The sequence below is a fragment of the Galeopterus variegatus genome, unplaced genomic scaffold (assembly GCF_000696425.1).
Source record: "Galeopterus variegatus unplaced genomic scaffold, G_variegatus-3.0.2 Scaffold2909, whole genome shotgun sequence".
NCBI lineage: Eukaryota > Metazoa > Chordata > Mammalia > Dermoptera > Cynocephalidae > Galeopterus > Galeopterus variegatus.
In genome coordinates this window covers 13,189-36,693 of record NW_007729020.1, presented here as the reverse complement: position 1 = coordinate 36,693, position 23,505 = coordinate 13,189, and the positions used below count along the sequence as shown (strand labels likewise).

The window sequence follows — 23,505 nt, the reverse complement described above, 5'->3', positions numbered from 1 at the left end:
GACATTTCAGAGCAAGAGGGACTTCAGAGGTCCCTCTCCAGCCCTCTCCCAGGGCAGGATTAACATACATGTTCCTGGAATCATTCTATATCCCAGATATGGAAAGTGGCTAGCTTGAAGTCATGCTGCAAGTTGCTGACAGAGCTGGGATCTGAACTCAGGTCTCAGGATCCCAGTTCCAGCTTCCTTTGCCCATACCACCATGTCCTCACCATGGACCCCGGCCAGTGTGGAGGTTAGGAACATATGGGAAGGAGTAGTGTCGGGTGTCATTTGCCCAGGACAAGAGTCTCTTCAGGCTCCTGCCTTCCTTTCTACCAGTCCAGTGGAAGATCAGCTCTCCTAATTTACTTACATTTGCATAAATAACTTCCAGATGAGGAATTTGAGGCTTAGAGTTAATTAATAACTTGCTTGGCATCTGTGGTAGGTGAAAAATGGCTCCCCCAAAGTTATCTATGCCCTAGTCCCTAGGACCTGTGAATGTTACCTTATACGGCAAAAATAAATAAATAAAAGGAAAAAGAAAATATAAAAAGTAAACAAGAGACCGAGAGTCTTTGCAGATGTGATTATGTTAAGATCTTGAGATGGGGAGATTATCCTGAATTATCTGGATGGGCTGTAACTGTAATTGCATGTATTTTATAAGAGGGGAACAGAGAGAGATTTCACTAGTCACAGAAGGCAGAAGACAATGTGATCATGGAAGCAAAGAGAAATATTTGAAGACGTTATTGACTCTGGAGGTGGAAGAAGGTCCATGAGCCAAGGAATGTAGCTCTAGAATCTAGAAAAGGCAAAGAAACAAATTCTCCCCTAGAGCCTCTGGAGGGAACCCGGCCCTGCTAATGTCTTGTAAACTGACAGTCCTGCCCCCGATTTCAGACTTCTGGCCTTCAGAACTGTGAGAAGATAAATTTCTGTTGTTTTAAGTGACCAAATTTATGGTAATTTGCTTCAGCAGCCTCAGAAAATTAATATGGCTTCCCATAGCAATTTTTCTTTATGTAAATAACCTTTTAATTTTAAAATAGTTTTAGATGTACAGAAAAGTTGTGAAGTTCCAGTACAGTGGAGAGTTCCTCATATCCTTCATGTAAAATGTTACCCTCTGTAAGATTTTACATTACTGTGCTGCATTTGTCACAACTAAAGACCCAAGATTGGTATATTACTATCAACTAAATTCCTTATTTTATTCAAATTTCACTATTTTATCCTAATGAATCCTATGTGTCCCAGAATCCCCTTCAGGATACCATATTAAATTTAGTTGTCATGTTTTCTTAGCCTCCTTTGGTCTGTGGCAGTTTCTCAGACTTTCCTTGTTTTTGATGGTCGTTAGTTCTGAGGAATACAAGTCAGGCATTTTGTAGCATGTTCCTCAACTTGGATTTATCTGATGCTTTTCTCCTGATTAGACTGGGATTATGGAGCCTGGGGAGGAAGACCACAGAAGTAAAGAGCCGTTCTCATCACATCACACCAAGGGTACGTGCTATCAACACAACTTACCACTGATGATATTAACCTTGCTCACTGGACTGAGAGAGTGTTTGCCAGGTTTTTCCACTATAATGTTACTCCCTGTTCTTCACCCCACACCCAACCCTTTCCATCCTCTACCCTTAGAAGCAAGTCACTAACATAGCCCGATTCACCTGGGAGAGGGTTAGGCTCTACCTCCTTACGGGGGGAATATCTACATAAATTAGTTGGAATTCTTCTGTAAGGGAGATGTGTCTCTTCTCCCCTGCTTATTTACTATCCAATCATTTATATCAGTATGTACTCATGGATATTTATTTTATACTTTGGATTATAACCCCAATACTATGTTATTTATTTTGTTGGTCAAATTGTTCCAGTCATGAAGGGGGAGGGGGACTTAGGGAAAAATTGGCAAAGGGCCACAAAAAATCTTGCATTGTGTTATGATAAAATTTAAAAAAAATTTTTTTCCATCCTTGGCCATTGGGAGCTTTCCCAGTTTGGCTCCTGTGTCCCTTTGAGATACCCTCTCTCCAGCACCTGGCACAGAGCAAGGGCTGAGTAAAAGTTTGCTGAACAAAGACCTAAGCCTCTAGCCTCCTTTTCTTCAAACCTCCTCCTGCACCCTGACTCACCCAGTGACTGTCACCAGTGTGTGCCTGAACTTTCCCTCCTCTCTGCTTTTGCTCGCTCAGCAGCTTCCATCTGGATTCCCTCCTCCTTCTGAACCTTCCCAAAGCATAGGCTCCTGTGAGGCTGAGCCTGGGCCCAGGCCATGTGACTGCCAGCTGGGCTGTGCTGGCTGACCCCTGTTCCACTGGCCACCACTGGCCCAGTCACCATAAAGCAGTAACAGATGGGCTGGGCCCCAGCAGGCCTTTTGTCCCCTTGGGTGATAATGTTTGAGAACTTTTGCCCAGGTCAAAGGGCAGCCTGATCTCCAGAGGAGACTCCAGCTGTCCCAGACACTTGAGGGCCTCTGGCCCTCTCATGCCTGACAAATCCTGTCATTCTCTGTTGTCTGCATGTGTATCAGGGTGGAGACTGCCTTCCCCATGCAATGGCGAGGCCCCTGAGGCAGGCTCTGAGGGTGCCTGGGAGGTGTCAGTTACGAGTAGCTAAATTAATAACCAGACCCTTATATGTGCAGCTCTTGGCACATTAGTTGTAGAGGCCAACTGCGATAACAAACTCTCCAATCTCAGTGGCTTAACAGAGTAAAATGACATTTCTGTGCTCCCACAAAGTCCGGCATGGATATTCCTGCCTGGGTGGCTCTCTCGGGCAGCCCTCTTCTGAGATCAGCACTCTGTGCTCCTTCTACCTTGTGCTGCTGATGCCAACGTTGCTGTGCAAGAGGGTGAGTCCTCTTCCTTCAAGTCTCTCTCCTTCCCCCACCTCCCATCCTGGCACCTGCAAGTCTAATGGCCTCCATCCCAGTCCAGGCCAGGGGGTCAAGTCATCATTTCTACCTCCAACCTTTGCTCAAACTGTTGCCCCCACCCATTTGAGGACTCTCTATATGGCCAGCTCAGCCTCTGTCCTCCAGGCAAGCTACCTTGTAAAGCAGCACACAGACTGGTGTAGCCCACCCTGGTCTATGAGGGCTCAGCTACTGTCATTGTGGTAGCCAGCCTCCGAGCTGCCCCACTAGTCCCCATGTCCTGGTATTCATGCCCTTGTGTAGAACGTGGATGGACTTAGTGACTCCCATATGACCAACAGAATAATGCAGAAGTGATGGTGTGTGATTCAGACTAGGTCCACTCCTTGTGGGAATAGCTCTGGAGACAGCATCAGTACCCAAATCATAAAAATGTTGCCACATGACACAGGGAAGGTCATGATGGGGGGTTTTACTAAGTCTGTGCTCAACTAACAAATAAATGGATGGATGGAGATGAAATGAATGGATCTCTCTCTACTAACTTTGCCGGAAGAACCCAGTTGGAATCCAAGAAGAGAGCAAAAGAAGCGTCCAATTAACTGAAAAAGATGGCGTTAAGTGTAGGCATTAAAGCTCATGTCCATTTCTTACAGAAAAATCCCTCAGGCTCTAATTCAGAGCCTGTCGATTGCTACTTTACACACAATTTGAACATACTTGGACTGTCGTTCCCTGGTATCTACCTTCTGCATTATATCGTCAGGGTCAGAATTAAACCTTCCTTCTCTGGCATAATAAAAAGTCAGATAGATCCCGATTCAAACTTCAACTTTGTTACTCAAAGGCAGTGTGATCTTTTGGAAGTTACTTAACTTCTCTGAGCCTCAGTTTACCATCAATGAAATGGGGATAATAATCCCCGCCTCAATGGCTGCTAGAATAAAGTGAGCAGCTTCATGTAAGGCAGTCAGTGCAGAGCCCAACGCACAGCAGTTGCCCAGCATTAATAGTGGCTATTGTCCTTTATGCCTCTGTTACAGTTCTTACTCCAGACTGCATTTTTATTAGGGTTATCTGCTTTTGTGTGTGTGTTTCCCAGTCTAGAATGCCAACTCCAAGAGGGTAGAAATGTGTCTGGCCCATCTCCATGTCCCCCTGCAGCACACAGCCCAGGTCCCTGTCCCTGTGGCTTGCCCCCTCCCAGTCTGGGTCTTGGCTTACTCATGGTGATGATGGGCCAACAGTAGGGCATGAAACCAAAGCTGTACTGGAAGATGCCATGGCCGTGGAAGAGTGGGAGGGAGATGCCCATGATCTTCTGCAGCCAGTTCTGGACACAGCACAACCAGAAGCCAGAAGAGTTCTTTACCTGGTCAAATAGGTCATTCTCCCCAAAGGAGAAGATCAGCACCAGAGCTTCCCTGGAGGGAAACAGAGACGAGAGGGCGAGAGGGCAAGAGGGTGTGTGGGAGGCCCCAGAAAAGGCACAAGCTGAAAGATCACCTAGCTTCCTACAGGGACTCAGTGACTGGGAACTGGAGCAGAGAACAGACCCCTGGGCTGGAAGTAGGCCTGGGTTATGTCCCAGACCTGCCATGGCCCCACTCTCTGACCTTGGACAGGTCTCTCTCAGGGGCACAATTGCCCAGTTGCACCATGACAGGTAGACCAGAATGCCTGGGAGTGTCCTCCCAGATATAAAACATCAGTATTTTTTTTTTCTAGAAAACCTCTCCTGCCCCAGCCGGCTCATAGTCCTCAGACATGCTTTACTCCAAGATGGAAGAGCAGCTCTGAGATATGTCCCAAATCCCACTCTTCCAGATCCCATAGGGCTCAGATGTAGTGCCAGCTTTGGGGAGTATGTCCATTCCCACCTAGGCCCTATGATCACCTAGTCTCTCTTGTGAAAACTTTTCTGGGTATTTGAGCACAAGATACCAAAATATAATCTTCTTTGTGAATGGACTGAGAATCTCCCTGCCAAAATAGAATCTGCTTTAGTCTCCACTGTCTTCCCACCAAAGTATAATTCTTGCTAATCTCTGATTGAACCCAGAGTGTTCTTCCCAGAGGCTCGATACCTGTGTATCAGGGCGAGCCTGATGAAGCCCTTGTGGTTCCGCAGTAACAGTGTGAAGGCTCCGGGCCTGGCATCTGGTGCCTCCTGGGCACCTCCCACAATGATGGCCAGCAAGTCCCCGCCACCCCTTCCGTTCAGAATGTGAGCAGTGCTCTCCTTTTCTGATGTGACCAGCCCTGGGGAGATAGAAAGGTGGGTCAGGTAGGGGTGAGGGATCAGGGACTGTGAGGGTGGGTGTGGCCCAAGAAAGAGACCACCAGCAGTGCCCACAGAAGCCTGGGGTCCCCCGGCCACCCCCTCCAGCTGGGAGTTCTCTGAGTCCTCTTCCACTTCCCAACCCCTCCCTGAGCTCAATGCCCAGCACGGTGCTGTGGGAAGTGCTTCTCTGGGTCTAGCCTCTTTCTCCTACTGCGCTTGCTCTTGGAAGAAATACAGAACTCTTGGCAGCCCTCCCTAAAATCTCTCCTCCCATACCTCCAGCCTTATCTTCTTGAGTTGCACAGGGGTGGGGAGACTCACCTCCGGACATGATGTAATCCTTGAAGAACAGGAACTGGAACCACGAGGTCAGCATCATCAGCTGTGGGCAGATACCTGGGAAGTGCCAAGGGAAGCCTGTGCTCTTGGTGAGGGTGGAAGCCTGTGATGTAGTTCTGGGAGGGGTCCAGCTCGGCAATCTTGACCAGCTGCAGGGATAGCAACCTGGTGAGCCAGAGCTGAACCTGTGTGCCAATCCTGACTGTGCCACCCACTAGTGTGGCCTTGGACAAGTCACTGCCCCTCTCTGAGCCTCAGGTTAATCATCCTTATTTCTGACCATCCTGGGTTCTTAAAAAGATTTGGATTTGGTGTGTACAGCACCTGGTGAAACCATGGTGCTTGCCGTGTCCCAGACTTGAGGCTGGCTTTGAACAAATTACTTCCCTTTCAGGCTCCGCATCTGTAGAATGGCAATATTTGGCCCTGTCCCTGCTACCTCCTAGGGTCACTGAGAAGCTCACGTATGAGGTACCTGGAGTTACCCAGACTACCTGACAGGATATAATTGAAGGCACCAAAGGACCACATGGGGGCGCCACCATGCCAGAAGAGCCTCATATTAACAAAATTTCATATAAGAAAAATTGGCACTTCAGACCTGGGAGTGAGCATTCATACGATATATCCAGAGTGGCTTCCCGTTGGGTTGAAAGGGCATGCACACCAGGAGGCAGGCTCCAGTCTTGTTTGCCCCTCTATTCAACACAAGTGTCTCACCCTGTGGCTCCTGCTCTCCCTGCCAGACCTTCATTGCCCTTCGTCCACTGTCCTTAGCAGGCCAGCACAGTGATTTATCCGGGCCTGGGCAGGCCTGCAGCACAGACAGTGCAGCAGCATCCACTAGACATTGCAGACTGAGTGGGAGAGAGAGCCCGCTTGTCATCAGCAGCTTCTAGGTGCAGTGGGGTGAGGAGGGAGGGGGTGGGAACTGGGTTAAATGCTGCTCCTGGCCAGTTACTGCACAGGCTGTGAGGTATAGCTGAGTCTGCAAAGATTATTGATATTGGCAGTGGCTTTAAGGCGGGGGACACCAATCCCTTCCCCACTCCACCAGGAACCGCAGGGCACACTCTTTACAGAACCCTGTGCTCTGGGAGCCACAGCCATCAGAGTCAGAAGGGTTTCCAGGGCCCCTGGCCAACCCCCAGTGCCTGGGCAGGAGGCTCCCAGATAGGACAGCCCTGAAAGTTCAGGGGCAGCCCTTTGCACTCTGGCTGAGCTTTGCTAGGGTGAAAGTTCTTCCTGTCATTAATCTGAAACTTTTAGCTGGTAACTCCCCGAGGATGTTGCTGCTATCTTTGGGGACTAGCTGCCTACCCTCAGAGCAGCCTGGAGGGACCCGGGAGACAGCAGTAGGACCCTGAGCCTGTCTGCCCCATGCAGGCTGAACAGCTCCACCTTCTCCTGTCCTTGATCTGGACTTGGCCTCTGCAACTCCTTCCCCCAAAACACCCTCCAGATTACCCATAACCCTTTTGCATAAGGGCTGCAAGGACCACAGGTGGAGGAACCACAGCCTCCCCAGAAAAAGACAGACCTCTTCCCCTCATGCAGCAGGGGATTTATTAGATATGAAAATATAGACAGGGCAGAGAAATCTCCGGTTATTCTCACTGGTAAAGGTACTTCCTCAGGAATCCATGTGGTGGTGCTTCTTTAAAAACATACTTTGCTCAGTGCAATGAAACACTTGCTTATAAATGTTCATTTTCTGCTAGTGAGAGGGTCATTTTGTGCCTCCATAAAGGCAATTTGACAATATCTATCAGAACGAAAAAATATAACTGACCTTTTCACCCAGCAACTTCACTGTTGAGGAATTTAACCTATAGAATTTCTCACACTTGTGCAAAATGACATCTGAACAAGGTTATTAACTACAGCATCATATTTTGGTGATATCAAAAACTTGGCATCCACTCAAATGTCCATTAACGGGGACCGTTTAGACAAATTATGAAACATTCACACAATGGACCACTGTGCGTCCAAAGAGAAGCGGCTCTTCCTGTCCTGATGGCCACAACAGCTTGTTAGGTGAAAAAGCAAGGGGCAGGACAAAAGGCATAGAATGTCACAACTGTGCAGAGAAGGGGAAAATGCATCTGCTTGTGCATGGGTACACCAAACACGCAGGGCCGTAGCTGCTGCTGAGGACGGAGCTGGGGAGATGAGACATGAAGTGGGACCAGGACTTTTCATACCTACCCTTTTGTCGCTTTTTGAATTTTTACAAAATTTGTATTTATTAATTTATTTCTGGCCACAAAACAAGTCTTAATACATTTAAAAAGACTAAGATGACAGAAAATGTTCTCTGACCAAAATAACAGAAAGAAATTTAGAAAATTCACAAATGTGTGGAAATTAAACAATACTCTCCCAAATAAATAATGGGTAAAAAGAAAAATCACAGGAAAATTAGAGAATATTTTGAGATAAAAATCAAAGCACAACATATCAAAATTTACAGGATGCAGGGCTCATGCAGTGCTTAGAGGAAAATTCATACTTGTAAAGATCTATATTAAAAATAAGTCATGCAGTGCTTAGAGGAAAATTCATACTTGTAAAGATCTATATTAAAAATAAGCAAAAAATCTCAAATCAGTAATGTAAACTTCTACCTTAAGAAAACAGAAAAAGAGCAAACTAAACAAAAAGCAAATATAAGTAGGAAATAACAAAGGTTACAACAGAAATACGTGAAATAGGGAATTTAAAAAAATAGAGAAAATCAACAAAACCAAAAATTGATTCTTTAAAAAGATCAATAAAATTTGCAAACCTTTATTTAGATTGACCAAGAAAAAAAGAGAGAAGACCAAAATTACTAATTCAGAAATAAAGCAGGAGCATTATTACATTGTAACTATGGTTTTTTGTGGTGGTAAGATTTCGTTTCTTTCTCTTTTGCATTTTTGTTCTGCTAGTGAGTTTTGTTCTTTCTTGTGTATTTGTGGTAGTGATTATTGTTTTTTGGATTCCAGATGCAGGACTTCCTTAAGAATTTCTTGTGTTGCTGGCTGTATGGTGGTGAACTCCCACAGTTTCTGTTTGTCTGGAAAATACACTATTTCTCCCTCATTTCTGAATGATAGCCTTGCTGGGTACAGTGTTCTTGGCTGGCAGGGTTTTTTTCTTTCAGTATTTTGAATATATCATCCTTCTGAGAGTTTCCTTTGAAAAGTCTGCTGTTAGTCTGATAGGGGCTCCCTTAAAGGTGACTCGATGCTTTTCTCTTGCTTCTTTTAAGATTCTCTGTCTTTGAGCTTTGCCAGTTTGACTATAATGTGTCTTGAAGAGGAACTTTTTGGGTTGAATTTGGGGATCTTTGAGCTCCTGGATCTGAAGGTCCATGTCCCTCCCTATACCTGAGAAGTTTTCTGTTATTATTTTGTTGAATAGGTTTTCCATACCTTTTCCTTTCTCCTCCCCTTCTGGAACACCTGTGATTTGAATTTTTGTGCACTTAAGGTTGTCTCCTAGCTCTCTTAGATTTTCTTCATTTTTTAAAATTCTTTTTTCCTTTTTTTTTTTTTTGTCTGCCTGGTTTATTTCCAAAAGACTATCTTCAAGATCAGAAATTCTTTCTTCTGCTTGTTCTAGCCCGCTGCTTAAGCTCTCAGTTGTGTTTTTTATTTTGTTGAGTGAAACTTTCAGTTCCATGAGTTCTGCTACATTCTTATTAAAGGTATTAATCTCTGTAAATTTCCTCCTTCATATCCTGTATACTTTTTCTCATTTCATTACATTGTCTGACTAAGTCTTCTTGTAGCCCAGTGAGTTTCCTTAAGATTGTTGCTTGGAATTCCTTTTCAGTCATTTCAAGGGTTTCCTGCTTTATAGAATCTGGTATTTGAGAATTGCCACATTCTTTTGGTGGTGTCATATTTTCTTGGATTTTCATGTTTCCAGTACCTCTACATTGATGTCTGGTCATCTGGTAGAGCAGTTGCTTCTTCTGTTACTCTGGAGTGGGCTTTGAGGAGAGAGATGTCCTCTACGTTTTCCAGTCTCCACTGGTGTCTCTCCTAGTGTCAATGCAGGTGAGTGGCTGGCGGGCTGCCTGAACAGTGGCTATAGCAACTGCTGTGGCGCTGAGCAGCTTTCGCAGCAGCCGTGGCCTTGGTGATGGGCCACCTGTGCAGAAGTGGTGTTTTCAGCGTGCTCCTTGCTTGCTTCCAGGCAGGGGATGCTGACCTCAGCTCCTGCCTAGGATCTCAGGCATGCTCTACTTGTTGCCTGCTTCTGGGTGGAGGGGGCTGCTCTCAGCTCCCTCCCTTTTTGAATTTTGAACAATAGTGTATTCCCCACTTCAAATAAGTAAACGAAGAACTGAATGATCATTTCCTTAATACAGAAACACTTGTGTGTAGAGAAATATCCTTGTGAGTGTGAGGGCCTGTATCTAGGTAAGTGTACCAATATTTGCTCATGCATTTACTTGTACATATCCAACTGTGTGCACTGGGGGACCATCATGGTCCCACTGAGACCCAGTCTAAACCCCACCAGTGATACTTATCTCTTTCTGAGCTGAACTTTTCTATCTGTCTCCATGCCCAAGTCTATCATGCCATCACTGTGAAGACTAGAGATCATGTTTCTAATGCACCTCTATGTCCCCAGTGCAGGCCTGGACAGAGGAAATGCTCTGGAGAGAGTGTGGAATGAAGGAAGGAAGGATGAAGCCCAACAGATGAGGCTGATGCTGCTTCCTCTAAAAGAAGGCCTCCGACCCCAATCCTGCCCCGACATGTCACCAGGGTTCCTCTAGCAGAGGAAAGAACTCTGAGCTAGGAGTCAGGAGACCCAGTTTCTGCCACTGGTTCATCACATGATCTTTGCCAGGCCCCTGCCCCTCTATGCCTCTGTCGTCCCTCTGTCCCACAGGACATTGATAACACCTTCCTAGCAGGGTCGCTACAGGGTTCGCGGGAGGTAAACAAAGAGGAAAGGGGAGTGCTGTGAACGGGAAGGTGTGTGAAGTGCTGTGGTCTCTGTCTTGCTCCCTCGGTTCTGTTAGGGGAGGGCAACATGGATGGGTGTCTGGGGAGGACCTCGGCTGGGTGCATTCCGTGGCAGCCTGGAACAGTCAGGTGGCTAGGCTCTGGAGGCTGCTTTTTAAAATTGAGATAATTTAAATACCATAAATTCACCCTTTTAAAGTGTGTAATTCAGTGACTTTAGTATATTTAAGAGGCTGTGCGGCCATTACCACTATCTAATTGCAGAGCTTTTTTTTTTTTCCTTTTTGTCTTTTTTACTGGCCGGTAACAGGATCGCAACCCTCGGTGTCGCGCCTGTACCGGGGACCGGCAATGGGATCGCAACCCTCGGTGTTGCGCCTGTACCGGGGACCGGCAATGGGATCGCAACCCTCGGTGTTGCGCCTGTACCGGGGACCGGCAATGGGATCGCAACCCTCGGTGTTGCGCCTGTACCGGGGGAGCGCCGCCACACTCCCAAGCGGCGCACTCTCCAGTGCGCCACCGGGCCGGCCCATTGCAGAGCATTTTTAACACACCCGAAAGAAACCCTTATTCATTAGGAGTCACTCTCCTTTTCCCCAGCCCCTGGTAACCACTAATCTGCTTTCTGTCTCTATGGATTTGCCTGTTCTGAACATTTCTTATAAATGGAATCATACAACATGTGGCCTCTGTGTCTGGCGTCTTTCACGTCGCATAGTGTTTCCTAGGTTCATCAACATCGTCTCGTGCATCAGTACTCCATTCCTTCTTATGACTGAATATTATCCCATTATTTGGAGACACCACATTTTGTTTGTCCATTCATCAGTCGATAGACATTTGAGTTATTCCACCCTTCGGCCATTACAAATAACGTGGCCATGAACGCTTGTGTATAGGTCTTTGTGTGAACATGTGTTCAATTCTTCCAGGGGCTCCAGAGGTGCTGCTTTTAACCCTAAGACCCTCCTCAGCCCCTGCCCAGAAGACCACAGCACTGCATAAGGCTCTCCAGGAGAGGACATCTGGCCCTTGGGTGGGAGGAAGGACAGTGAGGGGCTATGTCTCTACCACATCTGCCCAGTCCCATCTCTCCACAAATGACCTTGTACCATCTCACATTCTTGGGACAAACAAAGAGCCTCAAGAACTCACTGTCCTGATGGCCATTTTACGGTTCACGGAGCACCCATGCTGATAGCTTAACAGTCACCACGGTCCCAAGGAGACTGGCTGTGGTGTGACAGGCCACACTTGACAGTCAAGCATTTGACAGTCATACAGATGACTCAGATCTGAGTTCTGCCATCTCCTGCAGAGAGCAGCAGAGAGAGAGCTAGGAAGCCTTTGTTCCAGACCCAGAAGATATCCTGGCACTCAGGTCTATCTCTGGGGCCTTTTCCTTTCTAGGCAAACTTGGAAGATCCAGGGCTCTCAGGCTTCCAGTCCCTGGAGAAGGTGGCTCCTGCATCAACAACCTGACCTGCGCTGCTCCAGGGCCTTGCACAGGGAGAGCCTGTTCACACCCTATTTATGTACCTAGATTATTTGGCAGTTAAAAATGCCAGCAAGCAGGGTCTGATTGAGTAGATCTGGTTCTGACCCTGGGTATCTGATTCTAATACACATCAAAGTTTGAGAATCACTGCTCTAAACCAAAGGAATCCCTTCTAGGTTCAGGAGGTTGGCTCTGTGTGTGTGTGTGCATGTGTGTGTATGTGTGTAGGAAATGGGGTCCTTCCCTGCCTCCTCCCATCATGGTCGGATGGATGGAAAGGCCTGGATATTCTACCTGGCCCTGGCAGTAACTCCCTATGTTGTTCTGGTCTGGGCTTCAGCCTCCCTAGATTTCTCAGTTGATAAGTTCTCAGCCCTGCCCTCTCACCCTGCCACAGTCACATACTCATCTAACAGACGCTGGCACCTATGGACACATTCCCTCAATTCTAAGATGCACCCCCCTCATCCCCACCCCCCACATTTAAAACGTTCTGAAATCAAGATGCGTCTTGCAATTCCAATTGGAAGAATTTTCATCTTAGGGGTACATAAAGTACTGATACATTTTACCATTGAGAATAGCTTAGAGTTGAAGAAATACAATAAGTGCCAGGCACGGAGATCTGGAGAGAGCACCAGAGGTAGTGAACATTTGTACCACCTACTGTGTGCCAGGCATCTTACATACACCAACTTGCTTGATCCTTTATCAACCCTATGAGGGAAGTATTGGAATCATTGACCCATTTTACAGATGAGGAAACTGAGACCCAAGGTTCATTAACTTGTTCCAGGTCACATAGCTAGAAAAGAGGCAGAGTCAGGGTTTGAACCCAGGCAGACTGGCTCCATGGGTAACCAGCAGGCTCTGCCACCCTGTAGGAGTCCCTAAGTGAAAGGTGGTGGGGGTGACTGGGATGCAGGGGTGTGCTCCAAGTAAGGGCACCAGCACAAGTGACACAGTTCATGCCTGGAGAACTCAGATGGCAAAGGGAGGAGAAGCAGGTGAGGGGTGGACAGGGGAGGGACCAGAGAGCAGGGTCCTGCAAGCTGCGGCAAAATAGATTTTATTCTAAGAGCCATTTTATGAGGATTGTTCTGGCTATAGTGCAGAGGATGGGCTGCAGGGCGTGGTGGCAGAAGTGGAGCCCAGATAAAGAGAGGACTGTGGTCAGTACTTAGAGTAGAGGGGGAGGAGTTTAGGAGATAGCCTCAGGCTCCAGAGCAGTCTCTCTCCACTGGGGCTGGTTAGTGCCCATCAGTTTCCCTGCCCCCCAGCAGGGAACATTGGGTAATGCCTGCAGATATTTCTGGTTGTCACGACTGGCTAGGGTTAGTGTGACAGGCCAGGGATGCCGACAGCCCCCACAACAAAAAATGATCCAGCCCCAAATGTCAATGGTGCCGAGATTGATAAAGCCTCCTGTTGAGTTACCTGGTTGGGAGGCACAGGGGCAGGAAGGGCAGCGGAAGTGAACGGGGTGGGAGGCCCCCAATCCCTGTAGGGCAGACCTGGGGCTGAGGGGACAGCTGTGCTCTGTGCCCATGGCAGAGGCAGGACTCCTGGGAAGGTCCCTGGAGACAGGCCCCAGTTCCAGGTGAAGGAAGACATCATGGGTAGAGGCTTCCTATAATGAAAAGAGCCATTTCGGGAGGAAATGAGCATCCTAGGACTGTGTGAGCTGGAGTTCCTGTCCTGGGTACGAGCTGGCCACCTGATTCCCGCTGACTCAGGATAAGAGACCCTAGTGTGCTGAGAGGCAGTAGCCTGGGAGGCCAGGCACTAAGTCCCTAGTGATGCCTGGTGTGCTGCGGAAGGACTGAGGGTTCATCCCAGTTGTGGGTGGGAAGGTGGGGTCAGGCAGGTGTCCTGCCTTGCCTCAAGCCTGGCTCTAACAATGACTAGCATTATGTGGACAGCATTTCCTGACACCAAGTCACAACCCTGGCCATAGCACTTGGTTCCTCCTAAGCCTTGAACTGTGTAGACAGTGTTTGCTCTGGATGATGAGTTCTTCACAGTAGGGGAAACCTAGCTCCTGGGCAGGTCTTCAGCATGTCGTGGGAACAGCTCCTCCTACAGGAAACATTGCCTGACTCTCCGCCATTAGCCCTTTAAGAAGTCACAGGGTGACTTCAGACAGCTCCAAGGCCCAGAAACAGTTTCCTAATTTTGCTTAAAATTCCACCATGAGGTGCTAGTTCATGAAATCACAGTAAGAACTGATAGAAGCTCAGAAATCATTAAAGGACCACATGCATTTGACAGGAGATCTCAGAGGCTTGGGAATACGGGGGAACTCAGCAGAGCTGGAACTCTGTACCTTTCGTTCACCCCAAGAGCCCTGCAGGGCCTGCATTGTACAAGTGTGTGGAAGAGTGGGAGGTCTCCTGAGAGGTCTTCAGGAAGGGAGTCTGCAGGCCACAGCCCTACCCCCGTAGGCTCCCAGCCTAGGACAGGCAAAGTCAAAGTGAACACCATCTTGCCCTCTGCTGGCCACTCTGCAGTACTGCCCACCCTTGGCAGATAGTGCCGCCACCAGCCTGCAGTATGCAACAATCCTGAAAAACTGAGCACATAGAATTCCTGCAAATCAGGTCCAGTGTCCCACCAGTGTCAATAGTTTTGAATTTTAGAAACCCTTCTCGAGAGCCACCTGGCTGGGGAAGGAGCTGAAAGGGCATTGGACGGGGTAAGTATAGAGCCACCTCAGCGTCATTTCTGCCATCCCTGTAACTGGAAATACTCCAGGTGCAAAGAGGACCAGAAGATATGCCCTGGAGGCCCTTGGGGACTCACAGCATGCCAGAGTTAGGAGCAGGATAAAACCTGAGAACAGTTCAGGGCTCTCTCCCCTGTACCTTTACCTATAACCAATGTACAAACTAAATTTATAAGAAAATTTGCTGTGTGATCTTGGTTATCTCCTGTCCTTCTTGGGTGTCAGTCTCCTTGTCTGATGAAAGTAAGTATGGGGCTAGATGGTCTCTTAGGACCCATGCATTTATTACCTTCACCCCAAGCTTGGGCTGCTGATGGGTTTGCACCTTTAAGATATATATCACCCTACATGCCCCACAGAGCTCCTTCAAATCCTGTGCACTCATCAACCCTCATATTGGCCCCACATCCCCATAGATGGGAAACCATAGTCAGAGAGAATCTGGACTCTTCCCCAGGCCACATAGTGGTGACAGCCTTTGCCCCAGCCTCCCAGCCTCAGTATTCTGCTCACTGTTTGTAGGGCTCCACTTCCCCCAAGGAGATGTGGGCACTATGGCCCTGTCCACACCCCAGCCAGCCCCTCTCCCAACTCCAAACCAGCCCCAGTTTACTAAGATGGGGAAATAGTCCTTAATGTACTTCCATATGACCCAGCGCCTGAGGGCCTGGATGCACCTGCCCCCCATCATGACTTGTCTCGGTCCAGGAACCACCATGTTGCATACAGGACAGTGAAGAGCCAGAATCTTGTGAATGGGAGGCCTGTGAAGCCCACAATGCAGATCTGGGCTGGGGAGGAAAGCAGGAGTTGTCAGGGGTCTGGGGTCTGGAGGAAGGTAGGTGAGACCCCCCAAGACTGAGCTCTCCCCACAAGCCCAGCACTAGCAGCACTGTTCTGTCCAGCCCTCAGCCACAGGATGAAGAGAGTGGCTTCCCATGCCTTCAAGGAGGAGATGAAGGCCCTGAGAGGGCATGCAGCCAGCCCAGTGTCACATTGGGAGCACTGATTTGAACCCAGGTAGGCTGAATGCCAAAGCCCATTTCTTCCCACTGCACCAGGCTGTCTTACTCCCCCTTCTTCCCCCTCCGCAGTAAATCTTCCCTTCCTCCCCCTCCCCAGTAAAGCAGTCTGCACTCACCACGTGCACACGAAATGGTGACAATTGACTAGATTAACTGTTCCAGTTTCCATCTGACCTTTTCTGCCCAGCCCTCTTCTATCCACTCTCTGCCCCATCTTTCCAAAGATAAATCTGGCCATGTCCCTCCTCTCACTAAAGCCCTGCTGTGGCATTCCCTTAACTTCAAGGCACAGTCTGAGCAGCTCAGGCTGGCCTTCAGGCTCCCCATGAACTGGCCCTATCCTCCTCTGTTCTTGCCTCACCTCTCCCACAACACACCCAATGGTCCAGCTGCACTAAACTGCTCAGTGTTCCCACAACTCACTGGGCCCTGTTTCCTTTGCCACTAATGCCCTTTGCTGTTGAAGGAGGGCGGGAGGGAGGAAGGGAGGAAGAAGCCAACCCCTGGCCACTCTGTGAGTCAGGGGTGCAGCAGGGCTGGGACCAGGCCCAGTGCAGAATTCCCCTCGGCACTATGGTTCGGCATCCCTTGCTGGAGGCTAATGCTGGCTTCATCTCAGGGTCAGGTGGTCTGCGGGGCTGCCCCTAGTCTGATGCCGGTGGAGCATTCCCTCCACTCAATACCATGCACTCACATTCTTAAAGAAGGCCAGCTCCCAGTTGTGTAGTCCACTTGAAAGTAGGGTGGACTGGGCCTGCCACTCCTGGCAGGCTTCCCGGAGGAGAGGACTTTTGACCCAGTTTGAATAGTAGTAAAAGTTTATAAGCCAGAGGATGTAGATTGAGGCTGACAAATATTCTCTTTACATGGAGCACCTACAATGTACCAGGTGCTGGCAGTACAGCCATGAACGACAGGCAAATTCCTGCCCCCGTGAAGCCAACATTCCCGTCTTGTGTTTGAGGGACTTTGTGTTTGTGTTTTGTTTATCTTAATTTTTATTCTAGTAATATAATAATAAAATATATGTACAGTTCAGTGGCATTAAGTATATTCGCTCTTTGTGCAAACATTGCCGCTATCAATCACCAGAACTTTCTCATTGTCCCAGATAGAAACTGCACTCATTAAACCACGACTCCTCATTCCCTCTCCCTCCAGCTCCCGGCAGCCACCATTCTCCTCTCTCTATGAGTCTGACCACTCTAGGTAGCTCAGCTCAGTGGGATCATACAGTATTTGCCCTTTGATGACTGGCTTACTTCCCTTAGCATAATGTTTTCAGTTTACCCATGTGTATAGCATGTGTCAGAATTTCCTTCCTTTTTAGGGCTGAGGAATATTCCATTGTATGTATACACTACGTTTTGTTTATCCATTCATCTGTTGATAGACACTTGGGTCGCTTCCACCTTTGCCTTTGTTTTCAAATACCATTGAATTAGCTATTAATAATGAAAAATAGAGAGGCTTCACATGAAAAGCCAGACATCCAGTGTCTCCTGAAAATCCAGGAGCACTGGCAGCCCGGAGTCATCATTCCCATGGGCAGCTCCTCTCCGCAGGCTCCTCCTCATTCCTGCGCAGCCGCGGCGGCCCTACCGCTCCAGCTTTATCCTCACACCAGCCTTGTGATTCCTGGAGGGGTGGGAAAGGACCATCAAAGGCTTGTGGATGGGTTACCTTTTTTGTTTGTCTTAAATATTTTATAAACAAATTTTTCAAAGAGAGAGTTGTAGTAGAAGAGTGGGAATAAAATGCCACCGTTTATATGAAAAGGAACTTTTTTTTTTTTTAAAGATGACTGGTAAGGGGATCTTAACCCTTGACTTGGTGTTGTCAGCACCACGCTCAGCCAGTGAGCGAACCAGCCATCCCTATATGGGATCCGAACCCGGGGCCTTGGTGTTATCAGCACCGCACTCTCCTGAGTGAGCCATGGGCCGGCCCCTGAAAAAGAACGTTTGCACATACGCAGTTGCACATGTGTAGAGGATGGAAGGATTCTTGCAAATCTGGAGGAGGGAGACAGGATGCCAGGGAACAGAGATGGAAGGGAGATTGGCTCAATTTTTTTTATTTCTTTATATGAAAAATGTTTAATAAAAAGAAATTTTAATTAAAGAAATAAAAAATGTTAAAAACCCCAGCTAGGGCTTTCCCCCTTGGGCAAAATCAAAAGCCCGTGCTGGTGGCTCCCACTTTAAGAAAACCAGCTCTAGAGAATAAAATCAGATTATTAATAGTGGCTACCTGGAGGGTGCGATTGCGAGAAGTCTTTTACTTTAAGAGTACACATTTTGTTTGAATGTATTACATTAAGCATATATTACTTTTGTAGTCAGAAAACAAAATAGGTTAGAAAGAAACAGAGAGTATTTACATTTGACCAGAAAGACCCCCCACCACTCTACCATCCGCCTCACGCTGGGCTCACCCCTTAACTCCTGTTAGCGGGTAAAACCCAGACTGTGGGTCTTTTCAACAACTTAGGAAGGGAGACATCTTTTTTTACATAATCTCACAAGCCTGAGAGGGAAAAACTTAAAACCCCATTTTACAGAGGCCCAGAGAGGGTATGTACATTGGCTAAGGTCACACAGCGAGCTAATAGGGTGAGACCTGGGATGCAATCCTACCATTTTGACCACATCATGCTACCAACATTTATGCTTTCATTCAACAAATATTTAATGACTCCAACTCTTTGAGGAGCTGGAGATGCAACTGAGAATGAGACAGACAAACTCTGTTTGAAAGTAACTTACTTCCCTGTGTAAGAGTGTGTGAGTTGTGGAGGAGAAGAAAGGACACAGACAGTAAACAAGTAACCCATTAGGAAAGTACTTGACTTGGGGCCCTGAGTCTCTGGCGACTGGCCCTAGTTGACTAGCCACTTCTGTGCCACTCTCCAAAATCCATCCTCTAACTCCAGCATGAACCAGCTGATCAATATATGTGCATAGTCCTTTATTCCCTCTCTGCTCTGCAGGTGCCGTTCCCCTAACTGGGAGGTCCTGACTCTCCTGCCAGCATTGAAAACTTGCTTTAATCCCACCTCTGTGTGTCACCCACCCCATCCCACCACGTTGCCTCTTCACTCACCTCTCTGTCATAACGCTGCTCACACAGGATAGTAATTACATGGTGTTTCCCCCCTCCAGATCCCACAGCCCCTCAAGATCAACAACATTCAAAACCAAACCAACCTTGACCTCTTTCACCGTAATTTCCCAAGCCTTCTCCTCCCAAGTGCCCGAGGATGGCCGGCCAAGTGTGGACACGATCTGGGCATCACCCTGGCCTTCTTCCTCCTGCTCCATCCACACCTGCTGCACCTCCCAGTGGATCCCATCTCCTAAATATCTCTTGAATGAGGAACTTTCTGTCCTCCCCACTGCCAGTCTCTCTAGACCAGGGTCAGCAAGCCTTTTCTTAAAAGGCCAGATAACAAATATTTTAGGCTTTGTGGATGAAAAATTAAATTGGAGAATATAATGTAGGTACTGAAATAGCCATTTAAAATGTAACCTTTTAAAAATGTAAACATTATTCTTGGCTCCTGTACAAAAACAATCAGTAGGCTGATCTAGACTGTGATTGGTCCCTGTCATGGGTCAACTCTCCCACACTCACACCCCAATCATTCTAGATACCTCGACTGCAGGCACAGGGACTTTGAACACACAAATTGGACCTTGTCATTTCCCCACCTAAATGTTCCTGGGGCTTCCCCTTGCCCTCAGGATAAGGGATAAAGTAAAACCTTCTACTCCTGGCTCAAATGGGTCCAGACCCATTTTCTCAGCTGCCCTACCTCCGGTCCTCCAGGCCCAGGGCTGCTTTGGCTCTGTGTGCTGCTCCTGACTTTCCTGACTCCTGTAATAGCAGCGCCAGGCAGGTGCCACAGGCCTGCAGCATGAGGTGGGCACAGCTAGATGGACACACTCCTGCCCTCAAAGATCACAGGAGGCAGGCTAAGCATGATGTCCCACATCCCCTAGGATCCCTTGGCCACGGCCCACCTGGCTCTGGGCCCCTGGTGCCCTTTGTCCTGAGATAGCTGGAGCCAGCCAACTTGCAGTCTGCCCTGGGCTTAGTCCTCCCTCCCTCTGCCCTCTCCTTCCCCTGCCTCCTTAGCCTTTTTTCTTTTAGCAGGAGGAGGAGCCCAGGACTCTGGATCTGCAGTCTTGGGCCTTTAGGGCACTTAATTTCTCTGCTCATCTGTGTAATGGGGATAACCAGGGATATTTAAAATGATTAACAACCCTTAGAACAGAGCCTCAGATCAATTATAAGGGATGCTAGGGGCAGGTTTCTGCAGGGCCTGCTTTGCCAGGGATGAATCCTTTAGCTGCAAGATCATGGGGAGGTTCTAAGGGAGCCCACGGGTGTGTGGGGGGTGTAGGGGTGTGGGTGTGGGTGTGTGAAATTGCTATTGACCAACCTGTGCAGAGTATGTCGACATTTCAGCAACCAGGATAGTGCTGTCTGTGTACAGGCTGAACCTCAGCAGATGGTAGGGGCAAGGGGAGTGGATAGCAGTTCTTATGTAGTCTGGTGCCAGCAGATGAAATGAAGAATCCCGCACACTCCCAGTCACTCTCCTTTCCCAATCCACAGTCCCATGCCCTCCTTGAAAACGTTCCCTTCAGCGGAGCTGGAGTTTGGGCAAGGGTGACCTTCCTAGCCTCAAATCAATGGGGTGGGGTGGGTAAGGGTCTGTAGTGGATTGAATTATGTCACCCCAAAACTCACTGAAGTTTGAATTGTGTCCCCCAAGTTTTATGTATCAGAAACATGGCCCCCACTGTGACTGTTAAGAGGGTGAGAAATCGAGAGAGGCCCAAGAGCTGCCAGACCCACAGGGCCCTGAGCCACCCACACTGGAACAGGCAGGCACTGCGCCACAGGAACACCAGCCCAGGCCAGTCTATGCCACCCAGAGAAGCCCAAGAGCTGCTGGGCCCACAGGTCCCCAAGGCAGCCGCTCTGAATGGGCAGTCCCTGCAGGATTCAAGCCAGACAGTAGGGTTGAACAAGTGGACCATTAAATCCCCTGCCACAATGACTAAACACCAAAGGAAGGATACCAGAAATATGAAAAATCAAAAAGTATGACACCACCAAAGGAAAACAATAACTCTTAAGCTCTAGATCCTATAGAACAGGAAGTCCTTGAAATGACTGACAAGGAATTTTGAGCAACAATTCTAAGGAAACTAAATGAGATACAAGACAACTCAGTTAGACAACACAATGAAATGAGAAAATGTATACAGGACCTGAAAGAAGAAATGCACAACGAAATCAATGCCTTGAAAAAGAATGTAGCAGAGCTTGCTGAGCTGAAGAATTCATTCAACAAAATAAAAAACACAACAGAGAGTTTAACAAGCAGACTAGAATAAGCAGAAGAGAGAATTTCTGACCTTGAAGATGGACTGTTCGAAATAATACAGGCAGAGAAAAAAAAAGAAAAAAGTATTAAAAACATTGAAGAAAATCTAGCAGAGATAACAGACAACCTTAAGCACTCAAATATCTGAATCATGGGTATTCCAGAAGGGGAAGAAAAAGGAAATGGCATTGAAAACATATTCAACAAAATAATAGCAGAAAACTTCCCAGGAATAGGGAAAGTCACAGATCTTCAGATTCAGGAGGCCCAAATATCCCCAAACATATTTAACCAAAAAGGTCCTCTCCAAGACATGTTGTAATCAAATTGGAAAAACTCAAAGACAAAGAGAATCTTAAAAGCTGCAAGAGAGAAGTGTCAAGTCACCTATAAGGGAGCCCCAATCAGACTACCATCAAACTTTTCATCAGAAACCCTACAAGCCAGAAAAGAATGGGATGATATATTCAAAATACTAAAAGACAAAAATTGCCAGCCAAGACTACTTTACCCAGCAGGTCCACCCTTCCGAAATGAAGGACAAATAGTATATTTCTCAGACAAACAAAAACTGCAGGAGTTCACAACCACATGACCAGCTTTACAAGAAATTCTCAAGGGAGTACTACGTTTGGTACCTGAAAAACAACCATCACTGACATAAATACTCAAGAAAGAACCAAACCCACTAGTAAAAAAAAAAAAAAAATCTAACAATAAAGAGAAAAAAAGTTTATCTACCACCCCAAGAAACCAACAAACACAGAAGACAAACAGTAAATCAGAAAGAAAGGTACAAAAGCTACTTAAGACATCCAAACAAAAATCTATAAAATGCTAGGAGTAAATCAACACCTTTCAATAACAACTCTTAATATAAAAGGATTAAATTCCCCACTCAAAAGACACAGACTGACTGACTGGATTAAAAAGGTGGACCCAGCAATATTCTGCCTTCAAGAGACCCACCTCACCTGTAAAGACTCACATAGACTAAGAGTGAAAGGATGGAAAAAGATATGCCATGCAAATAGAAATGAAAAATGAGCCGGAGTAGCTATTCTTATAGCTGATAAAATAGACTTTAAACTAAAAACCATAAAAAGAAATAAAGAAGTCCACTATATAATGATAAAATAATCTATCCATCAAGAAGACATAACAATCTTAAATATATACACACCCAATGTCAGAGCAGCCAGATTTATAAAGCAAACATTATTAGACCTAAAGAATGAGATCGACACTAATACCATAATAGCAAGGGACTCTCAATATTGGACAGATAATCTAGGCAAAAAATCAACAAAGAAGGGCCGGCCCAGTGGCGCACTGCTACAGTGCGCCACTTGGGAGCGCGGTGGCGCTCCCACCGAGGGTTCGGATCCCACATACAGACCGGTTCCCACTCACTGGCTGAGCGAGGTGAGGGAGCAACACCGAGGGTTGCGATCCCATTGCCGGTCCTGGTCCGGTACGGGCACGACACTGAGGGTTGCGATCCGTTGCTGGACACGAAAAAAGACAAAAAGGGGAAAAAAAAAAATCAACAAAGAAACACAAGATCTAAACAACACTTTAGATCAATTGGACTTGGCAGATATCTACAGAACATTCCATACAACAATCTCAGAATATTCATTCTTCTCATCAGCACATGGAACATTCTCCAGGATAGAACACATATTAGGTCACAAATCAAGTCTCAACAAATTCAAAATAATTGGAATCACTCCATGTATTTTTTCCGATCACAATGGATTAAAGTTAGAAATCAATAACAAACGAAACTGTGGAAACTATAAAAACACATGGAAATTAAACAACATTCTACTTAATGACATATGGGTCCAAGAAAAGATTAAACGGGAAATCAAAAATTTCGTGAAACTAATGAAAATAATGATGCATCATACCAAAACCTGTGGGATACTGCAAAAGCAGTACTAAGGGGGAAATTTGTTGCATTAAATGCTCACCTCAAAAGAATGAAAAGATGGCAAGTGAACAACCTAACACTTCACCTTAAAGAACTAGAAAAACAAGAACAATCCAAACCCAAAGTTAGTAGACGAAAAGAAATAGTTAAGATCAGAGCAGAACTTATTGAACTAGAAACCCCAAAAATGATACAAAAGATCAATGAAACAAAAAGTTGGTTTTCTGAAAAAATAAATAAAATTGACAAACCATTAGCAAGGCTAACTAATAAAAGAATAGAGAAGTCCCAAATAACAAAAATTAGAAATGAAAAAGGTGATATTACAACCGACCCAAATGAAATACAAGGAATCAGCCGAGACTACTATAAACAGCTATATGCCAACAAGTTTGAAAACCTGGAGGAAATGGATAAACTTCTGGACTCACACAAGC

The 23,505-nt window shown here is 46.8% G+C and overlaps 1 pseudogene; it reads right to left on the bottom strand.

Moving 5' to 3' along the window:
• Positions 1-1,323: 1,323 nt before the first annotated feature.
• LOC103599316 overlaps positions 1,324-23,505 on the bottom strand; it is a 27,830-nt pseudogene continuing 5,648 nt past the window's right edge.